The sequence below is a fragment of the Balaenoptera borealis genome, assembly GCF_965194805.1.
Source record: "Balaenoptera borealis genome assembly, contig: HAP1_SCAFFOLD_1368, whole genome shotgun sequence".
Classification (NCBI taxonomy): domain Eukaryota; kingdom Metazoa; phylum Chordata; class Mammalia; order Artiodactyla; family Balaenopteridae; genus Balaenoptera; species Balaenoptera borealis.
The window spans coordinates 134,984-140,972 of record NW_028122853.1 but is presented as its reverse complement, the minus strand read 5'-3'; the positions used below and the strand labels follow the sequence as shown (position 1 = coordinate 140,972).

Genomic DNA, 5,989 nt, shown 5'->3' with positions numbered 1-5,989 from the left:
CTTTCGGGAAGGCGGTCAGGCAGAACCACCCTCGCCTCACTCAAACACAAATCTGTCCCTCTGAGTCTCAGGCTGGTACAGCCCTGGGTCCCGGCTGAGGGAAGGAAGTGCTCCCCAACCTCCAGTGAGGGGGAAATCGAACATGGAGTTCAGACTCAGTCTCGTGTGTCCTAAAGAGGCAGTCTGGGAGATTGAGCTGGCACACGGAAATATCATTTCCAGGAAAATCTGTGTCATGGGGCGGGTGGAAGAGTATTTGACGGGGACCATGCAAGAACACAGACCTACTAACCACACTTGCCATAGAACCTGACGGGCCAATTTCCACTCAAGGGTATAGAGACGACCAGGCTGGAGGAGGGTGGTCAGCTGGCTAGGGCAGGGAGGATGTGAAAGCTTCCAGATTGGAGCTCTGGAAGGGGGTCATGAGTTCCTGCTGATGGGGAGGGGGAATGGCAGAGATGAATGGGAACCGCCAGACCCCAAAGGAGGAGGGGGGTTTGGAGAGAACTAGAAGAGGGCCTTCGGGGGAAAGGGAGGACGTGCCAATGTGGCCTGGCAGAGCACACACAGGACCCAGACCTGGGACACTCCGCTGGCTTGACTGCAGGGATGGTAGCAGAGGCTGGCCCAGAGTCCCCACCACAGGATGCCAGAGATACTGTTCTGGAAAAGGCTCTGACGTGGAGCAGCGCCCCGCCCCGGCCCCCTACCCCTACCCCTACCCCTCCAGAGAGAAGGCAGAACACAGAACACAGAATAGGAGAGGTACTTTAATTGGAAACTGCTGTGAAACTGGGGCGGGGCGGGGGCAAAACAAGGGGGAGAGGAAGCCCTAGCTGAGGCAGAACAGGAGGGAACGAGCTTGGCCACAGCTCCCGGGCCCCAAAGGTACCAGCTGCTCCTCTTGCAGGAAGACGCTGGGCTCAACCTGTGAAACAGCGGAGTCAGGGAAGAGCCTCAAGCCAGGGCCAGCCCCCAGCCCTGCTCAACAGCCAGGACTGTGGGAAGGGGTACGGCGTGTGTAACACTCACTTCAAAGGGTCTGGAACTTGTCAGCCTGGTACTGCATGGCGGCTGCAACAGGGACAGGCATTAGCAGGCGCTCCAGACAGAGGGATATAGAAGCCCGTCCCCCTATCCCCGTGAGGAACCGCCTAGCCCTGCAACCTGAAACCCCCTCCAGACCCGATGCAAAGAGCTCTGGGCCTGATCACTCCCCACCACCCAAATTGAATGTGGAACCGGTTCCTAAAGGGAAACAAAATGTGCCAGCAGCTCTCATGCTGTGGGCCGTGCCACAACCAGTCAGAACTCGTCACACAAACAAACAAACAATCCAACAAGAACCTTAGAAGCCACACCAAGCAGCAGTTCAAGGAAAAAATCAACGAGGCATCTCTAAAAGTCCTATCAGAAGGAGATTCCCTAGGACTGGTCTGGTTGGCAAAGTGTGCATGCAGTCCAGACAGTACTTTGCTACTTGTACACACGCCCAGCTGTACATGCACAGCCGGCTTCAGGGCCAGGCCTGCTAGGTTCTCCTCCCCACAGGGATGTTGGTCCCTGCGAGGCCGACTGCACCTGCAGCCCACCCCCACCCCAGGTGCCCACCTGGGTTCTGCACTAAGACACCGCTCTCCGTCCCTGGTTCCTCATACCAAGTTGCTCCTTAAGGTCGTCTATTTCTCTCTGTAGCACGAGACACTAGGCCAGCAGACACAGGAGGAAGAGAAATGATTAGTATACTCTGGCCTCCTCTCTCCTCCACCTTCTCCTCTCTCCAGGGCCCTCCATCCCAAAGCCGGGTGGCTAGACTGGCAAGGGCTCCTCAGTGGAAAGGAGGTGGGCTCCCCTCCGTGGGGTACGCGATGGGGGCAGGGGAGGGGGGGCCCCACACATGTCAGTTGAACTTGGACCCAGATCCCGCCCTCGAGTTTGGGCCTGCATTTCCAGGAGCCAGAGGAAGCATTACCCAAGGACAGCCCGGCGTTCCCAGTGGCTGCTGCTGCCTTTCCGGTCTTGGGGGATGGTCAAGTGGCTCCCGGTCACCTGAGAGGGAAAGGACACACAATCCAGCTTCCCAGGCTCCCAGTGAGGTGGAAAGGGCCAAGCGGGGTCTAACGTGAGGTGAGGCAGCACCACCCTCCGCTGGCAACAAGCCGCCCCTGCTCTGCCCAGCAGCCCGAACCTTCTCTCTGGGCCTGCCTCCCCTGTTCCCCGGGGGCAGCCATTTCGCCACCGCGGTCCCCAAAGACTGTGGCTCTGGATTCGACCCTCCCAGAGCTGCAGCCACAGCCAGCACGTGGGAGAGCAATGTGGGCGAACAGGACTTAACAGAAAAGGCTGTTCCCCTGCAAGTCTACACCCGGAGGAGCTGTTTGGGGCACTGCCACCGATCACCCCGGCCGCACAAACCCCACACAGAGGATGATGTGGCTCAAGGCCAGCCCTGCCAGCACCCCGTCTCCTGTGGGAGAAGCTGCCTGGGAGCAAGGCTGTGCCCCCAGCAGAGACAGAGCCAGAGGTTTCTGTCCTCAACCCCTCTCCCCTCCCCTCATATCAAACCCACGACACTCACCTGAGGGGACAGGCCCCCTGGGCATGACTTCTCCTGGGTTCAGGGCCAAGGGCTCTGAGTTTCCTGGATCTTGGGGGCCTCTGGTGTTGAGGTCGCCACTGCTGGCTTTTCCACGATGCATGCGTGGAAAAGATGTGCCTGGCCTGTAAGCTGGCAGCTGAAACAAGAATTTCTCACCGATTTGGACTAAGGATGTGTGTGTGTGTGTGGGGTGTGTGGGGTGTGTGTGGGGTGTGTGTGTGTGTGTGTGTGTGTGTGTGTGTGTGAGAGAGAGAGAGAGAGAGAGAGAGAGAGAGAGAGAGAGAGAGAGAGAGAGAGAGAGAGAGAGAGAGAGAGAGTTGTGTGATTCGGGGCCGGGGTGAGGCAGGGAATTGGGAAGGGAATTGAAAGGCTGATCTCATTAGCACTTTCTCCCTCAGTCAGCCCCAGGCCAGCAGGCAGAGCTGATCTAGGGACAACAGTGGGGCACTGAGAAAGCCCAGGTCCCCTGCAAGGAAGGTCTGGGGAACAGCTAGGAAGTAGGAATCAGGAAGCTGGTGAGTCTAAATACTGAGGCTTTTGGGGGAAGCTTTTAAGGGATCCCCCGACCCAATTCAGCTACCAGCCCTCCCTTCCATCCCAGCCCCAGTCTCGCAGAGGAGGCTGGAAACAGGCCAAGGGTGGAGAACCGGGCCCAGCACACCCGAAGTGCTACCTTAATGTTTGTCCCTAGTAAAAGGAGCCCGACCTGGCATCCTAATGACCCAGTGACCGAGGGGCACCCAATGACGACCCCTGAGGGATGGACAGAGGCAGCATGGGTGAAGACGTGTGTCCTGGGGGCGGTTGGAGCGGGGGTGGGGGAAGAGTGGGGAGAGAGGAGGAGCATGGCCTACTCACTCGGCGCTTTGCGGCTGGGTCTCTATTTGGGTCCTTATCTTCTCCCGCCACCGCCTCAGACTCCCTTGCCCGCCTGGCCACGGATTTCTTCCCAGCGCCGGTGTGCTTGGACTGTTCGGTTCCCAAAGGGACCAAGGTATACCTCTTGGATCTCCCAAGCAGCAGAATACCAGAGATTGGGGGCAAGGTGGCCGGTTCCAGGGCAGTTGCCGAGATTCGCTCTCCCCCGGAAGGGAAGGTTGTCCCCAGGGCAAGTTTGGAGGCTCCCCTGAGGGATTTCTTCTCCTGGGCTCCCTTCTTCCTAGGAGTGACCCGCGGCAGGCCACCTGCAGCAGCAGCAGCAGCAGCAGCTCCCGGGTAGCTGGGCCTGCTGCCCCCCTTCCCCCAGAGCACGCTCCGCATTTTCTTAGGGGAAGAGATGCCCTGCTCTCCCACGTCCTGCGTTTCCACAACCGAAGTGAGTCCTCGTGGAGCCGAGGACAGGGAAGAGCCTGGCACGTGAAGAAAATTCTCCCTGACTTGGAAATTCGAGTGTCTGGGAGTGTCCCCGGGATCCTCGGGTGTGCTGGGCTCGGCCTGGCCTCCTCCTCTGGGGTAAGTGCTCACCGTCATCAGCTGTGTCTCACTGAACTCATCTGAGGACTCGGGGTTGGACAGCAGCCAGGCCAGGCCTTCCTCGGGGAGCCGCTGGCGATCCGCAGCCACGTTCAACCTACGCTTAGGGCCTCTCTCAGGGTTCGCCCAGGCCCGGCCCGCTTCGGGCCCACCGAGGTGGAGAGGGCGGGCCGGAGCTGGCGGCGCTTCCCCACAGCTCTGGTCGGGCGCTCCTCGACCGCCGGGACCCGCCTCGAGGCCGGCCCACACGGCGGACACTTCGAAGGCGGCGCAGCTCGCCGGGGACGGGTGTCTGCGGACGCCCAGCACGTCGCACTTGGCCAGCTGCAGCAAGATGGCCGCCGCAGACTCCTCGTCCAGGAGGTCCCTCGTGTCGTCAGCCGGGGAGCCAGGTCGGCCTTCGGGGCCCCACGGCACCGGCCCTCCCGCTTCCAGCATCTCCCGCTCCGACTGGAAGCCCTCGGGGTCCGGGAAGCCGCCCCCGCCCTCGCCGCTCCGCGGCTCCCCGGGCTCGGGGCCTGGGTCGGGTCCCCATGGGACTGTGGGGCCGGCCGGGCCGACGCCGGCCCGCTCCCCGCCCTCTGGGCCGAAACCCGTTCCCCACACAGACACCTCATCGGGGGAGCTCATGTCGCGACCCTGGCGGCGCCGGAACCGGGGCGACGGTCGATGGCCCGAGTCGCGGTCGCGGGCGCGGTCACGGCGGGTGAGGCGGGCGGCGCTCAGAGGGCAGCGGCAGCCACCTCACGCGCCGCACGAGCTCGCCTCAAACGAGACGACGCGCGGCTTCCAGCGCGCCTCCCACGCCCGCGCCGCGGCCTCCTCATTGGTCCGGGCCCCGCCAACCAGCGGGCGCCTTGTTCGCCTGCCGCCTCGAGGCCTAACCAATGGGGTCGAGGGCCTCTGGTTTGCCCCCAAGCCTGTGGGCGGTCCGGCCAGTGGGCTGGTGAAGGGGATGGTGGGAGTGCCTCCCTCTGTCAAGCCTCTCGGCCCGCCTCCTCCTGTCCCGCCTCCCCTTTCCGGTTAGAGTCACAGCTGCTCTGAGCCTCCGTCTCCCATCTACACAGGGGGTCGGGGAGTTAGGGCGCTGGGCTCCACGGGTGGTGAGGATGAAACGTCAAGATGGAGGCGCTGGACGCCTAGCACGCGCCGAAAGCATTTGCCAGCCTCCCTTCCACCGCAAGCCTTACGACCCGACAGGAGAATGGGCACGGGAGTCCCGCAGTCAGTGATCAGGGGTCGGCCAGAGAGCAAAGGGATCGTATTTTCGTTCTGTAAGGTCTCTGTCTCAACTGCTCCATCAAATGTGGCTCAGCAAACGTTATTGGCAGGCGGGTTTGCCGGACAGACTGGGGTTGGCCTCGCTCCATCAGCCCTTCCCCCGCTCTGAGGCAAATTCAAAGAAGAGGAAATCGCAGTGGCCAGTTACACCCCAAGAGATGCTCCCCACCGCTGATCCTGGAGATGTGAGCTAAAACCACGAATCGGGTTTCACACACTAGGTTGACAACCTTCAAAGAGCTTAACCATTCCGAGGGTGGGAGAGGTTAGGAGCAAACCCCTGTGGCGGTGGTGCAAGAGATCCATTTGGGAGGTAATCTGGCAGAATCCATTGAAAGCAACTTAGTGCCAGCACGGACTCTGTGCCTGGCACTCTTCTAAGCGCTGGGCATAAATAGTAATGCATCCGCGTGACACGCCTAGAACTATAGTACCAACTATTACTGGCCTCTTACCGGTGAGGAAACAGGCACTGAGAGGTTCAGCCACTGGCCCAAGGTCATTCGGCTCGTGGGGATCAGCGGCAGGATTGAAACCAATCAATCTGACTCCAGAGTCCTTGCTTTGAGCCCAAGATCTTAAAACTGGAAGGAAAAATAAAAGCTATTTCCTCTATGTTCCGGCAAGTCCGCT

At 60.9% G+C, this 5,989-nt stretch overlaps 1 pseudogene across 1 annotated transcript; it reads right to left on the bottom strand.

The window, feature by feature from the left end:
• Window positions 1–757: 757 nt before the first annotated feature.
• LOC309622007 (uncharacterized protein CXorf49 homolog pseudogene) lies at window positions 758–5,004 on the bottom strand (annotated as a pseudogene). Its single transcript has 5 exons — window positions 2,582–5,004; window positions 1,976–2,052; window positions 1,615–1,707; window positions 1,036–1,077; window positions 758–931 (listed from the first exon to the last, which is right to left on the bottom strand). The product of its transcript is annotated as an uncharacterized protein CXorf49 homolog pseudogene (transcript).
• Between the last annotated feature and the right edge of the window lie 985 nt (window positions 5,005–5,989).